This window comes from Bombina bombina, chromosome 5 (genome assembly GCF_027579735.1).
Source record: "Bombina bombina isolate aBomBom1 chromosome 5, aBomBom1.pri, whole genome shotgun sequence".
NCBI classification, from domain to species: Eukaryota; Metazoa; Chordata; class Amphibia; order Anura; family Bombinatoridae; genus Bombina; species Bombina bombina.
Genome location: NC_069503.1, coordinates 103,694,715 through 103,720,380, shown reverse-complemented (window position 1 = coordinate 103,720,380; position 25,666 = coordinate 103,694,715). Strand labels below are relative to the sequence as shown.

General features: G+C 38.2%; 1 protein-coding gene across 7 annotated transcripts in view; it reads left to right on the top strand.

Annotated features, from left to right (window-relative positions):
• Positions 1 to 25,666, top strand: part of LOC128660007 (gastrula zinc finger protein XlCGF26.1-like) — a 95,078-nt gene that overhangs the window by 49,518 nt on the left and 19,894 nt on the right. Inside the window, exon 1 of one of the 7 annotated variants that reach the window (XM_053713606.1) lies at positions 12,231 to 12,491. The exons of the other annotated variants lie outside the window; for them this stretch is intronic. The gene's annotated coding sequence lies outside the window, so the exon portion shown is untranslated. Of the gene's footprint in view, positions 1 to 12,230; positions 12,492 to 25,666 lie in introns of those variants that run through there. 7 annotated transcript variants of the gene reach the window in all.

Sequence of the window (25,666 nt, the reverse complement as noted above, 5' to 3'; positions counted from 1 at the left end):
TTTTTTTTTAAATATTAGTGTAATAAAATCTAATATTTCTGTTTTCCATTATTATAAACCATGTAACCGAATACATGTAATGAAATCACTAAATACATTTTTATATTTCAAGTGTAAGAAATTAAAATATTATATTTTGTTGACACAAATTTTATCACCCTTAGGAACTAGAAAGAAAAAAAGAAAAGAAGTAATTATAGAAAATATACATGGAATTTTTGTTTTATTGCAGTTGTAAATGGAAACACTAACACATTGGACTTTCATGATTCACTGAGAGCATTCCAAAATTTTCTATCTCTCTCTTTCTATATTAGCATTTTTTATGTTAAATTTTTTATATATCGATATGTGTGTGTGTATGTATATATATATATATATATATATATATATATATATATATATATATATATATATATATATATATATATATATATACATAGTTATATAGAATCAAATATTATTATATATGTATGTGTGTGTGTGTGTGTATGTATATATATATGTATATATATATATATATATAGAGAGAGAGAGAGAGAGAGAGAGAGAGAGAGAAATATAGAATGAGAGAGAAAGTGAAAAAATAATTAATTTTCAATTATCTATAACTTATGTTACTTAAGTTTAACACATCAAAACCATGAATATTGAGTTTTCAATTTTTTTGTAATTATTATTGGTAGGATATTCAAATTTGTTTCACTATGACCCTGTTTTTTAGTTACTAGGATTTTTCTCAAACTTACCTTTAATCCGTATCATAGGGCTAGTAGAGTGATTATGAGTTCATATCCTTTTGAAAATCAAGTCTTCTGAATTTTCAATTTTAAAAAGTGGCCAACAAAATATGATATATATATATATATGTATAAATTTTGATAAAATTTCAACATCATCAAACATTTTATTGTTGTGTTAATATATTATTTTATTTTTTTCAAATTTTAGCAATAAGAAATGGGAAAATATCAACTCATAATATAGTGGTTAATTAAAATTTAAAAATAAATTACTACAACTACACTGTTCAACATCTTCAGGTTGCACCTGCTCTTCCTCCACCTCTTCCTCTTGCTCCAACTCGTCATCCTCTTGAACATCTTGTTACATCTCAATATTACTATTTTGCTCTTTTGCATCATAGGATTCATCACGCTGAATTTGTTCAGCGTTTATATTTTCGTCATCTACTTTGATGAATTGTAATATAAATTAAAAATCATTACAAATTTACTCAATATTTAACTAAAATTAAAAATATAACAAATATTCAAAATTACCTTGAAGTGATGGAATTTCTGCTTCTTCGGCCTCATTAGAGTCATTGTTATTATTCAATGGCCTTGCCCAACGATTTGTCCTCCTATGTCTTACTTTAAATATAAATAAAAAAATTAAAAATAATTGGAAATCAAAGATATATAATATATTACAAATAGGATTGCTATTTTAGTTTTTTTTAATTTAATACCTGTTCTATCAGTCCCATCCTTGTCCATGAATACAGTAGGCAGTGGGTCTAATTTCCCCCCAGAACTGGAAGAAGTTATCTCAATGGGGCAAAGGTACCTGGGCGCTCTTCTTGTTTTGACAAAATAAAACATATATAACAGAAACATAATTCAAATTAAAATTTAATATTTTAACATTTATACTATTAATAAATATTTTCTAAATATTAATTTAAATGTATTAAATAATTGCCATGTCTTCAAATAGAGCAAATACTTGATTGATTCAATCAACAATTCTATTCTTCCAAGACTAATATGTTAATCCTATTACTGTCTTAGTTGTATACATAGTTCAAGTGAGAGATTTTCAAGTGTGAAAGTCAAATTGACAAGACACAGACATACATAATAGAGACATAATGCATGTATTCATTAATATTGATAAAGACATTGAGGCCTATTTAACAAATGTCTTGGGGACCTGATCCGACAGTGCGGATCAGGTCTGCAAGACATTGCTGAATGCAGAGAGCAATACGCTCTCTGTATTCAGCATTGCACCAGCAGCTCACAAGAGCTGCAACGCTGCCTCCTGTCAATCAACCCGATCGTTCTCGATCGTGTTGAATTCTGGCGATTCCTGTCCGCCTGCTCAGAGCAGGAGGACAGGGTTATGGAGCAGCGTTCTTTGTGACTGCTGCTCCATAACTTGTGTTTCTGGCGAGTCTGAAGACTCGCCAGAAACACGGGCCGTCAAGCTCTATTCAGAGCTTGATAGATAGGCCCCATTGGCTCATTTTAATATATAAAAAGCATCAAGCCCATTGATAATAACATTATAAATTGTTGTAAAGATTTACATAAGTCTAAGATTCTTCCTAGAATAAGTTACAATATTATATTTGTATAATGCTTAAATTTTTTCAGGTAACTCCTGATCAGAGTCAGGAGTTTAGATTGCCTCCTGTACAAATTGTTGTACCTTTTTTCAGGCATTGTTTTCTTGTCCTAATTTGCCCAGAGACTCGCCTCACTCGACGCATAATCTCACATAGTATCCTATTTCTTCTATCCTTTTCCAGTGTGAAAATACCCTTTCTTTTTTTAGGAAAATATTTCTCCATTGTATACGATATTATCAATAATTTGCCAATTGAGAATTTTTTGGAATTAGTCATTTTCAATGGATCTATCTATGCTACAAAAAACTGTACTAATTAAAGGAACAAATTTTGTTTTAACACTGCACAATTGTGAGTAATAATGCACATCTTTATATATATATATATATATATATATATATATATATATATATATATATATATATATATACATATATACAGTATATATAAATATATTTTTTGTTTTTTTACATTTAATTTTAAATTAATATACATTGTATTCTACTTCTTCGCTTTTCTAAAGTATAATGTATCATTATTTTAATTTAATTCTACTAAAAAGATACATTATAAAGAAATGCGCAACATTAAGGACTTTTTTTTTCTAAACAATACCAACTTTACAATTTGTAACTGTTACCTATGTTTAATAATATTTTATTTATTTATAAAACGGTTACTAAAATTTAAATTAACCGATTCTTAAATATAATTTGTCTGTTTCTTTACAGTTAGAAATGTATTCCAAATCTAGGTATTTAAAAAAAAAAAAAAAGTTTAAAATTAAATCACATAACCAAAATAAAATGGAAAATCAAGTATACAATTTCATAGAAAATGCAACATAGGGATCATTCTAGAACAAAATAAATCTGTATATGCCTCTTTTTAACAACTTACTAGATACATAATCAAGCAGAGTGGTCAAACAAGCAGAGTTTAGCAGCAGCATATCAATCCAGCAATTTAGGGGTTAAGAGGCAGAGTAGTCACAGGCAGAGTTCAGCAGCAGTATATATACAAGGCAATCAGAGAAGTAACGGTCTATCACACCCAGGAGCACACAAAGTAACCCCTATACTTGGACAGTGATAGATCATTACTGAGAAGCTTACATAAGCGCAAGATTCGCGTCACAGGCGTCCGACCGGCATCAGAGAGAGAGAGGAGCCTGCGGCGATGATGTCAGCACTGCACGCATCCGGACCCGACACAGCCCCTGGCAATGAGCAGGGAAGGAGATGCCATGCCCCTAGCAATGGCTAGAGCGGCGCGGCGTGACACTTACTTACTTGGCAGGATCAGACTGATATACTACAAGAAAGTTTTCCTCTGTGAAAAGCACACTGGTCTAAAAGAGGTTGCTCCTGGGTGGTAAATCGCCATAGAACTAGCTGATGAGCTGTTGTTCATTCCTGGTGGAGCGCTTCTCTCTTTGTATGAAAAGGAATATTAATAGTGCTTTCCATAAACACAATACATGTTCCTCCCTGCACACCCTGCAACATGTGTAACTCATAAGTGTCCAGGAGAACATGGCTGAGGTGGCAACTCTACTCTATAGTGTTGTATGAGAATAATCACTTTTGGCATGTTAAGCCATGTTGTATGTTACATGATATATGTAAAAAAAGTTTACCTGGGATGTTGATGTGCTGGGTTTTACAGCCATTTCAGGCAAACTACTGAACTGAATGCTGTGTCATCACAAGTCCTTTAACAAAATGGGAACAATTTTTTTTTATTTTTGAGTGTTTTGACACATGCTAGAAGTGTAATTCCAAAAAAATAATTGTACTTCCAAATGAAAAAAAATGCGTTGTATTTCCAAAAAACAAATTTGTACTTCCAAAAAAAAAAGAATTGTATTTGTAATTAGGGATGCACCGAAATTTCGGCCGCAGAAAGTTTCGGCCGAAAATGCCATTTTTGGCTATTTCGGTTTTCGGTTTTTTGGCCTGTTATTTTCGGTAAAATTATTGTGTAGCATGTTTCAAATTTGATGCTAGCCTAGAGCTGCTGTTTAAGTTTATTACTTGACTTACTGTTCTGCATATAATGAGTTTTCTAGGACTATACTTTATTTGGAAAAAAAAAACCTGTTAAATATGATTCTGTTACATAGAACTAAATGAAGAATAATACAGTATATTAATATTTATAATTGTTTTAAGTAGGGATGGACCAAAATTTTGGTCGCAGAAACATTTTGGCCGAAAATGGAATTATTGTTTGCCTGTTTTTTTGTTTTTTTTCTTGGTAAAATTATTGTGTAGCATATTATTGTTTTAAGATATTTTTGTCCAATTTTAGTGTGTTAATTTCAATAAAAGTGTGGGATTTTTTTATTGGCTATAATTATTAAAAAAAAAAACTACAAAAATTAATTTAAAAAAATACATTTTCGGTATCAGTTTCGGTTTTCGGCCAAGTGCATCCCGGATTCGGTTTCGGTCCAGAATTTCCATTTCGGTGCATCACTATTTGTAATTAAAGATTTGTATTCATGTATCACAATTTATGTACAATGATAAAGAATCACGCTTGCCCTTTTGTCAGCAATCTTATTCCATAAAAAAAGTAAATTAACATGGCCACGTTATTTGTGCCAAACTGGGGAATGGGTAATAAAGGGATTATCTATCTTTTTAAACAATAACAATTCTGGAGTAAACTGTACCTTTAAATTGCAGTAAAAGGTAGCAAAATAAATATAGCATATTGCAAAGGTTTTATTATGATTGATCACATTGTAAACTCATAGGGTTTTTGCACTTATTGCATTTAAAGGGACAATCAGACAGAGCAGCAGTTTTAAACAATTTTCCAATTTTCTTTAATTTATCAAAATATGCACATTCTTTTTATATTTACACTTTGAGTCAACAGCTAACACTGAGCATGTGCAAACATTCACAGAATTTACATATATGCATTTTGTGATTGGCTGATGGCTGTCACATGATGCATTAGGAGTAGAAAAAGACATAATTTTGAAAATTGTCAGGGGAAAAAAAATCTACTACTTATTTGAAGTGCTATTGCATTGTATTTTTATCATGCATCTGTTAAATATGCAAATCTTCTGTATTTACTGGTCCTTTAATGATTTAGATAAGGTGTGTCACTGTCATTTTAAACAACTTTCCAATTTAGTTTCATAATCAAATTTGCTTTATTTTTTTTTGGTATTCTTAGTTGAAAGCTAAACATAGGTAGGCTCATATGTTTATTTCCATGCCCTTGAAGGCCGCCCTTTATCTCAGTGCATTTGACATTTTAACACAGCTAGACAGTTATAGTTCATGTGTACCATATAGATAACATTTGTGCTCACTCCCTTCCCTATCTCCCTTCTTACCTTATCTACCCCACCTTCCCCAGCACCTATTCCTTCCAGTTACACAACACCTTGTGCTGATTGTCACATTCTCTGTGGTTTTGTGTATTCTCAGATAATATTGTGCTTTGTTTTATATTCTGTCTGTTATTAACAGTTTGTATTATATCTCTTTTTTTACTTTACTGGTCTGCATTTTATTAATATCTCTGTTTCCTCTTGTCATGTGTATGTATATGGGAATATATTTCCTTCTTAATATGAGGAGAGTCCACGGCTTCATTCCTTACTTGTGAAAAATACTGAACCTGGCCACGAGGAGGAGGCAAAGACACCCCAGTCATAGGCTTAAATACCACCTCCAGTTAACTCATATCCTAGTCATTCTTTGCCTTTCGTCACAGGAGGTTTGCAGAGTAGTGTCAGCAGATAAGTTCCTTATTAAGGGTATCTACCCTTTGAAATGGGACTGGAGTTTTAAGTGGTCTTGTCAGCCTCTCAGTGAGAGCATTGATGAAAGTTAGGGTCTGGAGATGCATGGCAAGTCTTCCTGTGAACCCATCCAGACCTGTATTAACAGCTCCTAAGCAATCAGTGTTGACGAGTTTCACTGTCTGCTTCCATCACTCAACTCCATGTCAGGAGTGATGCTGCAAGACTGTCAAACTTGAGAGACTGTGTTTCTGTTTCACGGCATAGATTCCGGTAAGATCGATTCATTTTTTATACACATTTGATAACATAAGACAGGGTCACAGTGTGGCTCGTTTTATCTGTATGGAATCAAGGGTTAATATCTCCAGAAGTTGATTATTGAACAGGGGGAATTAATCACATAATTTGTTTTTTATTATGTTTTATGCTGCGACATGTGTGAGATGAGGCTCAGGCAGATGTTGGAACGTACAGGTTTTTACTTTCGTTTTGGATAAGCTACGCAGTCTGTTAGGTTTGGCGCGCACGTTACTATAGCAGTCACACTGATTTCCTCATCTTCCTGACCGCGTGGTTTACCGGAGAAGATGTGGTTTCTCTGTTGGGCCTGGGTCATAGGAGGTGGTGCGTGCCCCAGCCGTTGAGGGTATAAAGGTGCCATTTATCTTTTTTTATGTAGTCCGGTTATAAGCGCAAGCTATGAAGGACTCTGATATGTTAGAGGGTGCTCCCTCTTTACCTAAGTCTAATACCTGTCTATATTGTGAGGAGGCTATGGTATACCCGTCTGCTCAATTATGTTCCACATGCCTCAATAAGGTAATCTTGCCAAAGAAAGTCAATATGTTAACTACCAATGAGCTGTTCACCTCTGAGAAGTCTCCGTCCAGTGAGGTGCGCACCCTAAGTCATCTCCTAACACACATGCAGCTTCTCATAGCACTCCTAATCCTCCATCTGGAGGGGCCCTGTTACCGCCAGACTTTACTGAACAGTTACAAATGGCAGTGTCTGCGGCCTTCAGTGCTTTACCTCGCCCTGCTAAGCGCAAGCGAAAGGTTAAATATTGCTATCCTTCCCAGGGGTCATCTGCTAGATTATTGGAGTTATCCAATACCAGATTATCCGTTGATGAAGACGTCTCTGATACTTCAGAGGATGCTCTTTCTGGGTCGAAATCTGCTGCCTCTAGACCTCCAGCTGCGGAGGAACCAGACTTTAGATTTAAGATTGAACATTTCTGCTTTCTGCTAAAGGAAGTTTTGGCTACTTTAGAGGTTCCTGAGACTAAACTGCCTGTGGAACCTTGTATTCCTAAATTAGATAGGGTTGTTCCACAGACTTTCCCGGTTCCTGTTGAGATGGCGAACATTATTAAGAATGAATGGGAGAGACTTTGTTCTTCTTTTTCCCCTTCTTCTTTTAAGAAATTGTTCCCTGTTCCAGACTCTCAATTGGAGTTGTGGGGTTCCATCCCTAAGGTGGATGGCGCTATCTCCCCACTTGCTAAGCGCACCACTATCCCTCTTGAGGATAGTTCATCATTTAAAAGAGCCCATGGATAAGAAGTTAGAAACTCTGTTAAGAAAGATGTTTCAACAGGATATTTGTTTCAACCAGCAGCGGCTGTTGCAGCGGTTGCTGGAGCGGCTACCTATTGGTGCGCATCCTTATCTTAGTTGATCGAGGTGGAGGGTCCCCTCGACATGATCCAGGAAAGAATTAAGACCTTGAGAGTGGCTATTTCTTTTATTTGTGATGCAAATATGCAGATTATTAGCATGAATGCCAAGGCTTCAGGATTTTCTGTTCTAGCCCGTAGGGCACTCTGGCTGAAGTCTTGGTCTACTGACATGACTTTGAAATCTAGACTTCTTTGCCTCTGATTTAAGGGAAAATTATTTTTGATCCAGGCCTGGACTCCATCATCTCCACGGTTACTGGAGGCAAGGGTACCTTCTTACCGCAGGATAAGAAGAACAAATCTAAGGGACAAGGTCCTAATTTTCGTTTGGATAAATCCCAACGTCAGCAACCCTCTGTAAAGCCTGAACAATCCAAGGGGACTTGGAAATCAGCTCAGTCCTGGAATAAATCCAAGCAGAACAAGAAGCCCACTGAGACAAAGTCGGCATGAAGGAGCGGCCGCCAATCTGGATCTGGTAGGGGGCAGACTGTCACTCTTTTTGGAAGCTTGGTTTGGGGATGTGCAAGACCCATGGGTCCTGGAGGTCATCGCTCAGGGATACAGGATAGGTTTCAAGTCTCATCCACCCAGGGGCAGATTCCTCTTGTCAAACTTGTCTTCAAGGCCAGAAAAGAGAGAGGCCTTTCTAAGGTGTGTGAGGGATCTCTCCTCCCTGGGAGTCATTGTACCGGTTCCTCGGTAGAAAGAGGTCTGGGATACTACTCAAACTTTTTTGTGGTCCCAAAGAAGGAGAGAACTCTTTGCCTGATTCTGGAACTAAAGTGCTTAAACAAATTTCCATCCGTCCCCTTGTTCAAGATGGAGACAATAAGGTCCATCCTTCCCTTAGTTCAGGAAGGACAGTTCATGACCATGATAGATCTGAAGGATGCTTACCTTCACTTTCCCATTCACAAAGAACACTTCCGGTTCCTAAGGGTTGCGTTCCTGGATCAGCACTTCCAGTTTATTGCACTTCCGTTTGGTCTAGCTACTGCTCCAAGAGTTTTTATAAAAGTTCTAGGGGCTCTGCTTGCAGTGGACAGAACCACAGGTATAGCAGTAGTGCCATACTTGGACGATATTCTGGTTCAGGCTTCATCCTGTTGTCTGGCAGAAGACCATTTGAAAGCTCTTATAATTCTTCTTTGATCTCATGGATGGAAAATAAACTTAGAAAAGAGTTCACTTATTTCCAATACCTGGGTGGAATTCCTGCGTACTATAATAGACTCCATATCCATGAGGATATTTCTTACAGACCAGAGACGTTGCAAACTAGCCTCCACTTGTCTTGCCCTCCAGACCTCCTTAAGGCTCTCTGTGGCTCGGTGTATGGAGGCTTTTGGTCTCATGGTGCCCTGCATGGACATCATTCCTTTTGCCAGATTCCATCTCAGACCGCTTCAGCTGTGCATGATGAGACAGTGGAACAGCGATCATTCAGTTCTGTCTCAACAGATTTCTCTGGACAACCGGTCGAGAGACCATCCTGGGAGATTGTGAATACGGACGCAAGTCTCACAGATTTGGGGAGCTGTTTGAGGTGCCAGGAAGGCACAGGGCCTGTGGACTCGAGAGGAATCCCTCCTCCCAATCAACATTTTTGAACTTCGAGCGATCTTCAATGCTCTGAAGGCTTGGCCTCTTCTGGGTTTGTCCCAGTTGATCATATTCCAATTCTGACAACATTATCTCGGTGGCTTACATCAAACATCAGGGGGGAACGAGGTGTTCCCTAACAATGAGGGAAGTATCTCGGTTTCTGGAATGGGTGGAGGCCCACAACTGCTCTCAGTCAGCGATCCACATTCCGGGTGTGGAAAACTGGGAGGCGGATTTCCTCAGCAGACAATCCTTTCATTCGGGGGAATGGTCTCTCCATCCCGAGGTGTTTACAGAGATTTGCAGCAGATGGGGACACCGGAGATTGATCTTATGGCGCCCTGGCTCAATTCCAAGCTAATTATGTAAATATGGTTTTATCTTTAATTTTATTGTAACTTTTTCCTGAGATTTTTTTTATGTGACTAGTTAAGATGATTAGTACAACTAGGAATACATATTCCTTGTTTGTCCATAAGATGGCACTGTTGTAAAATGAAAAAATCACATGAGAACAGGTGTAGGGTATATAAATGATGAACCTGTGTGTTTTAAAGTATACATGACTAAGGGCCTATAGCAGGCCTGAAACGTTGTAGTTTTTTGCTTGGACCCAAAATGAAAGAATAAAGGTCTTTTAAAATTGTTGGTGGCTGGAACAATCTTTTGTTTGTTTCAATTCCAAGCTAGCCAGATATGCGCCGTGGTCCAGGGATCTTCAGGTGGAGCTAATAGATGCATTAGCAGTACCTTGAAGGTTCAATCTGATTTACATTTTTCCGCCGTTACCACTTCTACCTCGTGTAGTGGCCCGCATCAAGCTGGAGCAGGTATCAGTGATTCCAATTGCTCCATCATGGCTGGGGCAAGATCCTTTTGTTCATCAAAATCTAGATTCTCTGAGGCTGACTGCGTAGAGATTGAACGCTTAGTCCTCGCCAAGAGAGGTTTTTCTGAGAGGGTTATTGATACTCTCATTCAAGCACGTAAGCCGGTTACTTGTCGCATCTATCATAAGGTGTGGAGAACCTACTTATTCTGGTGTGAGGAACGTGGATTTCCCTGGCATAAAGTCAGGGTCTCCAGGATTCTTTCTTTTCTCCAGGATGGTCTGGAGAAGGGCCTTTCTGCTAGCTACCTTAAGGGACAGATTTCGGTCCTATCTGTTTAACTGCACAAGAGGCTCGCTGAGCTTCCGGATGTCCAGTCTTTCATTCAGGCTCTGACTAGAATCAGGCCTGTGTTTAGATCTAGCGCTCCTCCTTGGAGCTTAAATCTAGTTCTTAAAGTTCTGCAGAAGGCTCCATTTGAGCCTATGCATGTAGTTAACATCAAATTACTGTCTTGGAAGGTTCTGTTTCTACTGACTATTGCTTCAGCGCACAGAGTATCTGAGATTACTGCCTTGCAATGTGAGCCTGTTTACCTAGTATTTCATGCTGATAAGGCTGTTCTTCGTACTGGGTTAGGTTTTCTTCCTAAGGTAGTTTCAGATCGCAACATCAATCAGGAGATTGTGGTTTCATCCTTGTGTCCTAATCCTTCTTCTTCAAAGGAACGGTTACTTCATAATTTGGATGTGGTTTGGGTCCTGAAGTTCTATCTTCAGGCTACAAAGGAGTTTAGACAGACTTCTTCTTTGTTGTCTATTCTGGGAAGAGTAGGGGCAGAAGGCCTCGTCTACTTCCTTATCTTTTTGGTTGAGGAGCATCATTCGCTTAGCTTATGAGACAGTGGGATATAAGCCTCCTCAGAGGATTAAGGCTCATTCTACTAAAGCAGTGGCTTTCTATTGGGTCTTCAAGAATGAGGCCTCTATGGATCAGATTTGTAGGTCGGCTACCTGGTCCTCCCTACATACGTTTTCAAAATGTGACAAGTTTGACGTTTTTGCTTCGGCTTTTGGGAGAAAGGATTTTACAGGCTGTGGTGTCCTCAGAATAGGGTCCGCCTCTCTTTACCCTCCTGTTTCATTCAGTGTCCTCTAGAGCTTGGGTATGTTTCCCACAAGTAAGGAATGAAGCCATGGACTCTCCTCATATTAAGAAGGAAAATCTAAATTATGTTGACCAGATAGTTTCCTTTCCTTCTGTATGAGGAGAGTCCACGGCCCCTCACCCGTATTCTGCGATGGGCGGACCAAAATTTTTGTTTTGTTCTTCTGGCACCATTTATACCCTGATATTTCTCCTACTTTTCCTTGTTCCCTTGGCAGAATGACTGGGGTATGAGGGAAGTGGGGGGAGGTATTTAAGTCTTCGGCTGGGGTGTCTTTGCCTCCTCCTGGTGGCCAGGTTCAGTATTTCCCACAAGTAAGGAATGAAGCCGTGGACTCTCCTCATACAGAAGGAAAGGAAATTATCTGGTAAGCATAGTTTATGTTATATATAGTACATTAGCTAAAAAAATTACTTTAGCCCCTTAAGGACCGGGCATTTCAGAGTAATACATCCCTCAAAGACCAGAGCATTTTTAGCATTTTTACCATTACTCAATATAAACAGAAATAGAGTTTTGTTTTGTTTTTTCTTTACCTATTAAAACTATATATTTATTTTTAGTAGACAACCCAAAGTATTGATCTATGCCCATTTTGGTATATTTCATGCCACCGTTTCACTGCCAAATGCGATCAAATAAAAAAAAATCATTCACTTTTTCACAAACTTCAGGGTTAAAATGAAAGCATTGCTACTCCTTTTTTCCTAGATTTGCGGGGGGTTGCAATATCATCTCCCACCCATTTCATCTGAAGATTCTCCATTTCTTGTAAATTAAGATGGCTCTCTTGGATACCAGCAATATCTGGATTATTCTTACCTAGGTGTTTGATAATAAGCTTCCTCTTAATTGGGGACATAATACCCCCCACATTCCATAAGATGTTTACTCCTCTGGATATCTGACCTTGGATTTAACAAAACAATTGGAGGAAAAGGGAAGAGAGCGCGTGTGAGGGGGAGAAGGAGGAGAGAGAAGAAAAAAAGGGAAAAAAGGAAAGAAAGAAAATGACCTTATCCCACTCTACAAAACTGAAGATCACAGACATTCCATTATAGCTGAAGGTACCTCATGCCGCCTAATATTTACACTAGCATTGGCCATTTTAGCTATGTACTGTGATAATAATGTATAGGGCTAAATACATTTTGATTATTGTTCTTAAAATGAACTGCTATACATTAATATCTATTGTTAACATATTGAATCAGCTAGTTCTATTGGGCTTATGCAGATTCTTTAAAAAAAAAAAAAAAAAGATGCCTCCTTAAAATTTTCGAATATTAGGGTTTCATCTTTAGTAAATATTTTTTAATTTAGCAGGTATAAAACTGTAGCTTGATAGCCAGCTTCAATGAATTTTAAACAAAGGGTTGCTATCTCTTTTATTTGACATCTCTGCAGAGAAGCCTAGAAATAGAAATACCCTTGCCTGATGAATAGAAAAAAGGTGTTTTTTTTGTCTATACATTCTCATCTGTATTATCTCTTAAAAAAACAACAATGTACATACCATAATAATAATAATAGTAATAAATATATACAGGTGGCCCTGGGTTTACAACGGTTCAATTTGCACCGTTTCAGAATAACAACCTTTTTTTCCCAGTCATGTGACTGCTATTGAAAAGCATTGAGAAGCAGTGCATTGGTTAAAATAGCCAGTAGGTGGAGCTGTCCGCTTGTATTGCAGCAAAGATATGCAAGCTAAAATTAATCAGTATAACTAGACCTGAGCTATCGAGCAGCTTTCATAGAAACACAATCTTCCTGTCTATAAATCAGTCCAGATTGGAATGCATAGAAATAATTGTTTGCAGAAAAATACAAGTAAAGTCTGTGTTGTGTGATTATTTTATTAGGTTTATAATGCTGTTGTTCATGTAACTTAGTTTAATTATATATTCTGTGTTGTGTGATTATTTTATTAGGTTTATAATGCTGTTTAGCATTTAAAGTCTTCATTTTAAAGCTTTAAAAATAATGTATTAGGTTCCAGGCCCCCCGTAAAATTGTCATAAGTAACACCTAACTCCCTCACTTCCTATTGACTTACATTATGAACTGGGTTTCAATTTACAACGGTTTTGATTTACAACCATTCCTTCTGGAACCTGACCCCGGCGTAAACTGAGGGCTACCTGTGTGTATGTGTATATATATATATATATATATATATATATATATATATATATATATATATATATATATATATATATATATATATATATATATATATATATAAAAAATGTAATTGACTTTTCGGGGATGTTTCCCCCCTTCTTCAGAACAAACAAATGGTGTAAAACACACTCTTAAATAGGGCAAACACTAATACAATCATTACCTCATTCCCTGTGTAAAGGCGCCAAACAAAATACAAACTCAACACAAATCGTCAAACCGGAAGTGGTAAAACAAGCAACAGTGAATATCTACTTATAGTATAAAAGACTTAAACACCCACATAATGGTTCTAACTCCTTTCTCTACAGTCCTTTTTATTCATAAACACTTTTTTGGAGTGGGTCTGTAACACATAGCCAGTGATTGAGTACTTCTTTACATTTACATTTATACATGCTTACTTATTTACATATTTTTGCATTTATTCTTGAACATGGTTCTTATATACACATACTCAACTTATTATTATTTATTGAGCTAATAACTAACTATTGTTCTTTATCACACACTTAATTTGTTATGTGACATAATGACACACATGTCACTATTATTTTTCATTGAATACAGTGTTTAAGTATGGCTATTAGCTCAGTGTGTGTTTACATTATGCCCCACTTCCGGTTGGAAACCGGTTATCCCTTTACACACACATTTGTTTGGAATGCCCCACTTCCGGTATATACATGTGATGTCACATCCGGGTTTGCAGTTAGTACCCATTCCAGATTCTCCTTGTATTTACTTTCATTTACTTTTGTTTTATGTTAGTTTGTATTGTTGTAAATATTTAGCACAACTAGTGACCATTATGTGGGTGTTTAAGTATTTTATGCTATAAGTAGATATTCCCTGTGGCTTGTTTTAGTGTTTGCCCTATTTAAGAGTGTATTTTACACCATTTGTTTGTTCTGAAGAATGGGAGAAACATCCCCGAAACGTATAATTTGGCTAATTTGATTGCTTTTTTGCATGCTTTTTTATATTATAAATTTTCTTTGAATAATTTAAGTGCCCTACATTTTTTTCCTAATTTCTCTTAAAGGACCAGTCAACACAGTAGATTTGCATAATGAACACATGCAAGATAACAAGACAATGCAATAGCACTTAGTCTGAACTTCAAATGAGTAGTAGATTTTTTTCTGACAATTTTAAAAGTTATGTCTTTTTCCACTCCCCCTGTACCATGTGACAGCCATCAGCCAATCACAAATGCATACATGTACCATGTGACAGCCATCAGCCATTCACAAATACATACACACTTATTCTTGCACATGCTCAGTAGGAGCTGGTGACTCAAAAAGTTCAAATATAAAAAGACTGTGCACATTTAGTTAATGGAAGTAATTTGGAAAGTTGTTTAAAATGGCATGCTCTATCTGAATAATGAAAGTTTAATTTTGATTGAGTGTCCCTTTAACACATTTTATTTAGCCACATTGGCTTTGATTTTTTATTTTGATTTTTATAACCATATGGTATTTGTTGATATGTCTATGTATTTAACAAAGTTTTTAATTTTATCCATGTATCCTCTGTATTTTTATTAGAGAATACATTGTCCCAATTTATATTATTTAATGATTTCCTTAAATCGTTGAATTTTGCTTTCTTAAAATTAAAAGTCTTAGTTAAACCTTTAAGACACTGCATATGAAAAGAGATTTAAAATGTGAGCATGTTATGATTACTGTTACCCAAATGTTCTTTGACTTCTATGTTTGATATTATATCTGTATTGTTTGATAGCACTAAATCCAATATAGCTTTACTCCTAGTTGGTGCCTCTATTAATTGAGACAAGAAGTTATCCCTGAGAACATTTAAAAATTGATCCCCCTTAGTTGAATTACTAGTTTCTTTGGCCCAGTTTATATCAGGGTAGATAAAATCTCCCATAATTACAGCACTGTTATTAGCAGCCTTACCTATTTGGATAAGTAGTTGAGTTTCCTCCGGGTCAACTCTGTCGAAGGTCTTCTCTGCATCCAAAGATAACAGGAAGGCCTCCGGCAGAGCTGAGACATCAACCCCCCAGGTATCTTCACTATATTGGCAAATCACTTGCATAATTTTCCTGATACTTAACTCAGAAGTTCTCCCCATGACAAAACTTACTTGATCTATATGTAAAAGTTTTGGGAGAATTAATTTCAATCTATCTGCTATGGTCTTCATAAAGATCTTGTAATCAAGATTCATAAGTGAGAGGGGTCTATATGAGTACACCTGTGTGGGGTCCTTATCTTCCTTTGGCAATAATATTATATTTGCTGATTTAAATTGGGATGAAATGTTCTTATTCTGTGAGTAATATTGTTCATAAAGCTCCTTAAAGGGACATGAAACCCACATTTTTTCTTTTATGATTTAGAAAGAGAATGCAATTCTAAACATCTTTCTAATTTACTTCCATTATCCAATTTGTTTTATTCTCTTGATATTCTTTGCTGAAAAGCATATCTAGATATGCTCAGTAGTTGCTGATTGGTTGCTGCACATAGAAGCCTTGTGTGATTGGCTCACCATGTGCATTGCTTTTTCTTCAACTAAGGATATCTAAAAAATGAAGCAAAATAAATAATAGAAGTAAATTGTAATGTTGTTTAAATTTGTATTCTTTATCTGAATCATGAAAGAAAGATTTTGGGTTTAGTGGCCCTTTAATATCATAAAAGATCTCTTCTTTTACTAGCCAATAAAATTCAAGAGGGAGCCCGTCTGGCCCTGGGGCTTTCCCCTTCCTCATATGTTTCATGGTGTTAATAATTTCGTTATCAGATACAGGTGCATTTAACATCTCCATGTCTTATGCACCTATCTCTGGTAATTTTAAATTATTCATAAATCTCTGGATACACTCTTTCTTAGGATTCTGGGAGGCATATAAATGTTCATAATACTTCTGAAAATGTGAGGTTATCTCCTCTGGATTATTAGTAATTGTTGGTCCTTCCTTAATTAACCCTATAGATTTTCTCTTTTTTGATTTATTAAACAGACTCGCTAAATATTTCCCCACCTTGTTCCCATATCTCTCAAAGTGTGTTTGTTTTTTAAATAGTGCTTTTCCCGCCAGAGTTAACAAAAACAAATCTCTCTCTTTTTTAGATTTCACATAGTTATATCTATTTTCTTTAGATTGGTGCAGTCTGAGTTGGGAATATGCCGCTGAGAGATTGTTGGCAAGCTTAGCATTTTCAATATTCCCTTCCTTCTTCAATATAATTAGAAATGACTTTACCTCCACTTTTAACGTTACTTTGGCTGTTTCCCAATAAATTACCTTATTGTCTCTGTATTCTATGTTATTAATACTGTACTCCGTCCATTTTTGTTTAAAAAATGCTGACTTAGCTTGGTAGTTAAGAAAATAAAAAGAGTTGTAATTAGCTTTAGATGGTTCATTTAAGATTAAGGAAAATAGGGCATGATCCGAAAGAGCAGATTCCTGAATATTAGTTTCAATGACTCTCGTTAATGTTGAATCTGATATGAGAAATAAATCTAATCTAGATAGGGTATTATGGGATTTGGACATACAAGTAAATTCTAGACTGTTACGGTTAAAGTGAAGGTAAACTTTGGTGAATGAAAGCCTGTTTTTAAAAAATACTATTAAAAACAGAGGCACTTTCATTCATCAAAGTTTACAAAGCAGCCGTTTTGATTAAAAACTTACCTTTGTTCTTCTCACAGCCAGAACAGCTTCCCCCTCCTGGAAATCCTCTCTTCACATGTCAGCAATGACTAATCCGGCTTCCTCCAATCATGGCTTTCCCCCCAGGGTGGTCATTGCCTGAGGCCATGCTGTGATTGGAGGAAGACAGATTAGTCATTGCTGACGTGTGAATAGAGGATTTCCAGGAGGAGGAAGCTGTTCTGGCTGTGAAAAAAACAAAGGTAAGTTTTTTTTTTTTTTTAATCAAAACGGCTGCTTTGTAAACTTTGATGAATGAAAGTGCCCCTGTTTTTAATAGTATTTTCAAAAAATAGGCTTTCAATCACCAAAGTCAATCACCAAAGTTGATTGTTTAGGAGTTTTTTTTCTGTCTAGTAAAGAGTTAGGAGTCACATTAAAATCCCCCATGATTATCACTTTTTTATCTGGAAATGTATCTAAGATCATAGATATTTTATTCCAAAATTTCCAATCCGCATTGTTAGACCCATAGATGTTTCCAAGTATATAATCAATATCATCTATAATAATGTAAATAACAATATACCTCCCTTCCTTTATCTATTATTTTATTTTTTATTTTAAGTTTCTGTTTATCAAAAATGCTACCCCTCTTGCTGCTTTAGAATATGAGGCACTAATAACCTCCCCTAGCTTATGATATCTGCTTAATGATATTAGTTTAACCATTAATTTGTGATTTATATATGTGTGTCCATAAATACACAAAACAGGGGAGAAGAGAGGGGAAAAAAGGAGGAGAGAGAGGGGAAGAGAGAAACCCCCCCCCCCCCCCCACGACAAACACTCAACAAATATTGTATACCCATCTTGGCAAATTTGTACAATGACTCTTTTGCTAATAATTCATTTTTTTCTTTCCAGAGTTTTAAGTCTGGCTTCCCTTCCAAGCAAGACAGAGAGAAAGAAAAAACCCCACAAAAAACATGTCACAGTAACTCACTACAATCTATTATTACAGCAATTCCCACTTCAACTTTCATCCCTATTTTAACAAACAATGCATTTCCATAAACTTTACATTGCAGCAAATGACCTCTTTGTGACTTTGCTGGCAGCCCAAAGTTATATTCATTAAACCATTGATGCCCTGTGTTTCCGGCGAGCCTTTAGGCTGCTTCATAACCGCTGCTCCATAACCTGTCTGCCTGCTCTGAAGGGCGGCGGACAGAAATCTAATATGATCGGGTTGATTGACACCCCCTGCTAGTGGCCGATTGGCCGAGAATCTGCAGGGGGCGGCATTACACCAGCACTGGTGCAATGATAAATGCTGAGAGCGTATGCTGACGGCATTTATCTATGCAGCTGACATGATCCGCTATATCGGATCATGTCCCCTCACACCATAATAAATAGGCCCCATAATATAAACCTCTATTAATAAAAAAATAAACATATCACAGTAACTCACTACAATCTGTTATTACATATTGTTGTTAACAATTTTCACTTCAGCATGCGTTCCTATTTTAACAAATGTGATGTAGAAAGAATGTTTCAATGAGCATTACTTTGAAACAAATGACCTCTTTATGACTTAGCTGGCAGCCCAAAGCTAGGCTCATTAAATCATTTAAGGTCTTACCCCTAACATGTAATATAAACCTCTGTTAAAAAAAAAAGCGGGGTTCCTAACTGCATGTTCACTGTAGTCTTTTTATTCATTACTTAAGGTGACTAATTATACTAAAATACCTCTAAGTGAATCAAAACCAAACCTTTAAGTTGCAATAAAAATTTACTACGTGACTTGTTGATACAATTTGCCTTTCAAATAATTATTTTCTCTTTTCCTTCTTTCTCATTCCCTCCTTTTAAATGTACCCTTTTTGGGGTCCAATTACAAGTGATGTGCCTTTTAAAATGTTAAAATCCTTCCCTTAACAAACTGGGGAGGTTCGCTAAATAAATAACCTGTTCATCCCTTTTACCCTTGCCATTTGTCTGTGAGCATTTTAACTGAGAATCCACTTAACTAGTACAATATCTAATCCTAATATAATATTCACACTCCCCCCCCCCCCGTGTCTTACTTGAAAGTTGTTACATAATAATAATGTCCCTCTACTAAGATTTAGCCTTGTCTGTGAAGCAGTGTAATAACATAAACCCCATAGTCACCTTAGTGGGAATTTCGTTGGGACCTAGTTGTGCGTCACTTAATCTGACTGATATACTCAAGGCTTTCTATATAGATTTTTACGCCATGCATTTAGCTTTCAGTAACCTTCTCCTACCTATTTTTTTGTGACTTATTAATACCTTTTACTCTGAAAACCTTTATATGCCCTTTGTAAATTCACACCACCAATATTATGTCTAGAGGTGCTATGTGACGTTAGCAAAATGCCTTAACTGATTAATCTAATACCATCCTTTATCATTGTTGCTTTCATGAACTTTTGACAGGGTCATATGAGAAAAAAAAAAAGAAAATACAATTCCTTATTTCAAACAATAACCATGAAAAGGAAGCCATGTCTGTGCCTAACTGGCGTTTTTCTCCTTAGCCAAAAAAATCTGTGCTTGAAATCATTGCCAGCTTGAATCCTTAGCCTGGCTGGGTAAAATAATGAAAAAAAAATCCCTTCTTTCTCTTGTTAAGTGTATCCAGTCCACGGATCATCCATTACTTGTGGGATATTCTCCTTCCCAACAGGAAGTTGCAAGAGGATCACCCACAGCAGAGCTGCTATATAGCTCCTCCCCTCACTGTCATATCCAGTCATTCTCTTGCAACTCTCAACTAAGATGGAGGTCGTAAGAGGACTGTGGTGTTTTATACTTAGTTTATTTCTTCAATCAAAAGTTTGTTATTTTTAAATGGTACCGGAGTGTACTGTTTATCTCAGGCAGTATTTAGAAGAAGAATCTGCCTGCGTTTTCTATGATCTTAGCAGAAGTAACTAAGATCCTTTGCTGTTCTCACATATTCTGAGGAGTGAGGTAACTTCAGAGGGGGAATAGCGGGCAGGTTTTCCTGCAATAAGGTATGTGCAGTTAAAATATTTTTCTAGGGATGGAATTTGCTAGAAAATGCTGCTGATACCGAAGTAATGTAAGTAAAGCCTTAAATGCAGTGATAGCGACTGGTATCAGGCTTACTAATAGAGATACATACTCTTATAAAAGTGTATTTTAAAACGTTTGCTGGCATGTTTAATCGTTTTTTACATATGTTTGGTGATAAAACTTATTGGGGCCTAGTTTTTTCCACATGGCTGGCTTGAATTTTGCCTAGAAACAGTTCCCTGAGGCTTCCCACTGTTGTAATATGAGTGGGAAGGGCCTATTTGGCGTTTTTTTGCACAGCAAAAATTACAGACACAGACATCCAGTTTCTTCCTGCATGATCCAGGACTTCTCTGAAGGGCTCAAAAGGCTTCAAAAGTCGTATTGAGGGAGGTAAAAAGCCACAGTAGAGCTGTGGCAGTTGTTGTGACTGTTTAAAAAATGTTTTTGTCATTTGTTATTCAGTTTTTGGTATTAAGGGGTTAATCATCCATTTGCAAGTGGGTGCAATGCTCTGCTAACTTATTACATACACTGTAAAAATTTCGTTAGTGTAACTGCATTTTTTCACTGTTATTTCAAACTTTGGGAAAATTTGTGTTCCTTAAAGGCGCAGTAACGTTTTTTATATTGCTTGTAAACTTGTTTTAAAGTGTTTTCCAAGCTTGCTAGTCTCATTGCTAGTCTGTTTAAACATGTCTGACACAGAGGAACCTACTTGTTCATTATGTTTGAAAGCCATGGTGGAGCCCCATAGGAGAATGTGTACTAAATGTATTGATTTCACCTTAAACAGTAAAGATCAGTCTTTATCTATAAAAGAATTATCACCAGAGGGTTCTGTCGAGGGGGAAGTTATGCCGACTAACTCTCCCCGCGTGTCAGACCCTTCGCCTCCCGCTCAGGGGACGCACGCTAATATGGCGCCAATTACATCAGGGACCCCCATAGCGATTACCTTGCAGGACATGGCTGCAATCATGAATAATACCCTGTCAGAGGTATTATCTAGATTGCCTGAATTAAGAGGCAAGCGCGATAGCTCTGGGGTTAGGAGAGATACAGAGCACGCAAATGCTGTTAGAGCCATGTCTGATACTGCGTCACAGTATGCAGAACATGAGGACGGAGAGCTTCAGTCTGTGGGTGACATCTCTGACTCGGGGAAACCTGATTCAGAGATTTCTAATTTTAAATGTAAGCTTGAGAACCTCCGTGTATTGCTTGGGGAGGTATTAGCTGCTCTGAATGACTGTAACACAGTTGAAATTCCAGAGAAATTGTGTAGGCTGGATAGATACTATGCGGTGCCGGTGTGTACTGACGTTTTTCCTATACCTAAAAGGCTTACAGAAATTATTAGCAAGGAGTGGGATAGACCCGGTGTGCCATTTTCCCCACCTCCTATATTTAGAAAAATGTTTCCAATAGACGCCACTACACGGGACTTATGGCAGACGGTCCCTAAGGTAGAGGGAGCAGTTTCTACTTTAGCAAAGCGTACCACTATCCCGGTTGAGGACAGTTGTGCTTTTTCAGATCCAATGGATAAAAAATTGGAGGGTTACCTTAAGAAAATGTTTATTCAGCAAGGTTTTATTTTACAGCCCCTTGCATGCATTGCGCCTGTCACTGCTGCGGCGGCATTCTGGTTTGAGGCTCTGGAAGAGGCCATCCAGACAGCTCCATTGAATGAAATTATTGACAAGCTTAGAACGCTTAAGCTAGCTAACTCATTTGTTTCTGATGCCATTGTTCATTTGACTATACTAACGGCTAAGAATTCCGGATTCGCCATCCAGGCGCGTAGGGCGCTATGGCTTAAATCCTGGTCAGCTGACGTGACTTCAAAGTCTAAATTACTCAACATTCCTTTCAAGGGGCAGACCTTATTCGGGCCTGGCTTGAAGGAAATGATTGCTGACATTACTGGAGGCAAGGGTCATACCCTTCCTCAGGACAGGACCAAATCAAAGGCCAAACAGTCTAATTTTCGTGCCTTTTGAAATTTCAAGGCAGGAGCAGCATCAACTTCCTCCGCTTCAAAACAAGAGGGAACTGTTGCTCATTCCAGACAGGCCTGGAAACCTAACCAGTCCTGGAACAAGGGCAAGCAGGCCAGAAAGCCTTTGCTGCCCCCAAGACAGCATGAAGGAACGGCCCCCTATCCGGTAACGGATCTAGTGGGGGGCAGACTTTCTCTCTTCGCCCAGGCGTGGGCAAGAGATGTTCAGGATCCCTGGGCGTTGGAGTTCATATCTCAGGGATATCTTCTGGACTTCAAAGCTTCTCCTCCACAAGGGAGATTTCATCTTTCAAGGTTATCAGCAAACCAGATAAAGAAAGAGGCATTCCTAAGCTGTGTGCAAGACCTCCTAGTAATGGGAGTGATCCATCCAATTCCGCGGACGGAACAAGGACAGGGATTTTATTCAAATCTGTTTGTGGTTCCCAAGAAAGAGGGAACCTTCAGACCAATCTTGGATCTAAAGATCTTAAACAAATTCCTCAGAGTTCCATCATTCAAAATGGAAACTATTCGGACCATCCTACCCATGATCCAAGAGGTGCAGTAAATGACCACAGTGGACTTGAAGGATGCCTACCTTCACATACCGATTCACAAAGATCATCATCGGTTCCTAAGGTTTGCCTTTCTAGACAGGCATTACCAATTTGTAGCTCTTCCCTTCGGGTCGGCCACTGCCCCGAGAATTTTTACAAAGGTTCTGGGCTCACTTCTGGCGGCTCTAAGACCGCGAGGCATAGCGGTGGCTCTGTATATAGACGACATCCTGATACAGGCGTCAAGCTTTCAAATTGCCAAGTCTCATACAGAGATAGTTCTGGCATTTCTGAGGTCGCATGGGTGGAAAGTGAACGTGGAAAAGAGTTCTCTATCACCACTCACAAGAGTCTCCTTCCTAGGGACTCTTATAGATTCTGTAGAGATGAAAATTTACCTGACGGAGTCCAGGTTATCAAAACTTCCAAATGCTTGCCGTGTCCTTCATTCCATTCCACGCCCGTCAGTGGCTCAGTGCATGGAAGTAATCGGCTTAATGGTAGCGGCAATGAACATAGTGCCATTTGCGCGCCTGCATCTCAGACCGCTGCAATTATGCATGCTAAGTCAGTGGAATGGGGATTACTCAGATTTGTCCCCTCTACTAAATCTGGATCAAGAGACCAGAGATTCTCTTCTCTGGTGGCTTTCTCGGGTCCATCTGTCCAAGGGTATGACCTTTCGCAGGCCAGATTGGACGATTGTAACAACAGATGCCAGCCTTCTAGGTTGGGGCGCAGTCTGGAACTCCCTGAAGGCTCAGGGATCGTGGACTCAGGAGGAGAAACTCCTCCCAATAAATATTCTGGAGTTAAGAGCAATATTCAATGCTCTTCTAGCTTGGCCTCAGTTAGCAACACTGAGGTTCATCAGATTTCAGTCGGACAACATCACGACTGTGGCTTACATCAACCATCAAGGGGGCACCAGGAGTTCCCTAGCGATGTTAGAAGTCTCAAAGATAATTCGCTGGGCAGAGTCTCACTCTTGCCACCTGTCAGCGATCCACATCCCAGGCGTAGTGAACTGGGAGGCGGATTTTCTAAGTCGTCAGACTTTTCATCCGGGGGAGTGGGAACTCCATCCGGAGGTATTTGCTCAACTGGTCCATCGTTGGGGCAAACCAGAACTGGATCTCATGGTGTCTCGCCAGAACGCCAAGCTTCCTTGTTACGGATCCAGGTCCAGGGACCCGGGAGCAACGCTGATAGATGCTCTAGCAGCTCCTTGGTTCTTCAACCTGGCCTATGTGTTTCCACCGTTTCCTCTGCTCCCTCGACTGATTGCCAAAATCAAACAGGAGAGAGCATCAGTGATTCTGATAGCGCCTGCGTGGCCATGCAGGACCTGGTATGCAGACCTAGTGGACATGTCATCTCTTCCACCATGGACTCTGCCTCTGAGGCAGGACCTTCTAATACAAGGTCCTTTCAATCATCCAAATCTAATTTCTCTGAGACTGACTGCATGGAGATTGAACGCTTGATTCTATCAAGGCGTGGCTTCTCCGAGTCAGTCATTGATACCTTAATACAGGCACGGAAGCCTGTCACCAGGAAAATCTACCATAAGATATGGCGTAAATATCTTTATTGGTGTGAATCCAAGAGTTACTCATGGAGTAAGGTTAGGATTCCTAGGATACTGTCCTTTCTCCAAGAGGGTTTGGACAAAGGCTTATCAGCTAGTTCTTTAAAAGGACAGATCTCTGCTCTGTCTATTCTTTTGCACAAGCGTCTGGCAGAAGTTCCAGACGTCCAGGCATTTTGTCAGGCTTTGGTTAGGATTAAGCCTGTGTTTAAAACTGTTGCTCCCCCGTGGAGCTTAAACTTGGTTCTTAAAGTTCTTCAGGGAGTTCCGTTTGAACCCCTTCATTCCATTGATATTAAACTTTTATCTTGGAAAGTTCTGTTTTTGATGGCTATTTCCTCGGCTCGAAGAGTCTCTGAGTTATCTGCCTTACATTGTGATTCTCCTTTATCTGATTTTTCATACAGACAAGGTAGTTCTGCGTACCAAACCTGGGTTTTTACCTAAGGTGGTTTCTAACAGGAATATCAATCAAGAGATTGTTGTTCCATCATTGTGTCCTAATCCTTCTTCAAAGAAGGAACGTCTTTTGCATAATCTGGACGTAGTCTGTGCCTTGAAGTTTTACTTACAGGCTACTAAAGATTTTCGTCAAACATCTGCCCTGTTTGTCGTTTACTCTGGACAGAGGAGAGGTCAAAAAGCTTCGGCAACCTCTCTCTCCTTTTGGCTTCGGAGCATAATACGCTTAGCCTATGAGACTGCTGGACAGCAGCCCCCTGAAAGGATTACAGCTCATTCTACTAGCGCTGTGGCTTCCACCTGGGCCTTTAAAAATGAGGCCTCTGTTGAACAGATTTGCAAGGCTGCGACTTGGTCTTCGCTTCACACCTTTTCAAAATTTTACAAATTTGACACTTTTGCTTCTTCTGAGTCTGTTTTTGGGAGAAAGGTTCTACAGGCAGTGGTTCCTTCCGTTTAAGTTCCTGCCTTGTCCCTCCCATCATCCGTGTACTTTAGCTTTGGTATTGGTATCCCACAAGTAATGGATGATCCGTGGACTGGATACACTTAACAAGAGAAAACATAATTTATGCTTACCTGATAAATTTATTTCTCTTGTAGTGTATCCAGTCCACGGCCCGCCCTGTCCTTTTAAGGCAGGTCTAAATTTTAATTAAACTACAGTCACCACTGCACCCTATGGTTTCTCCTTTCTCGTCTTGTTTCGGTCG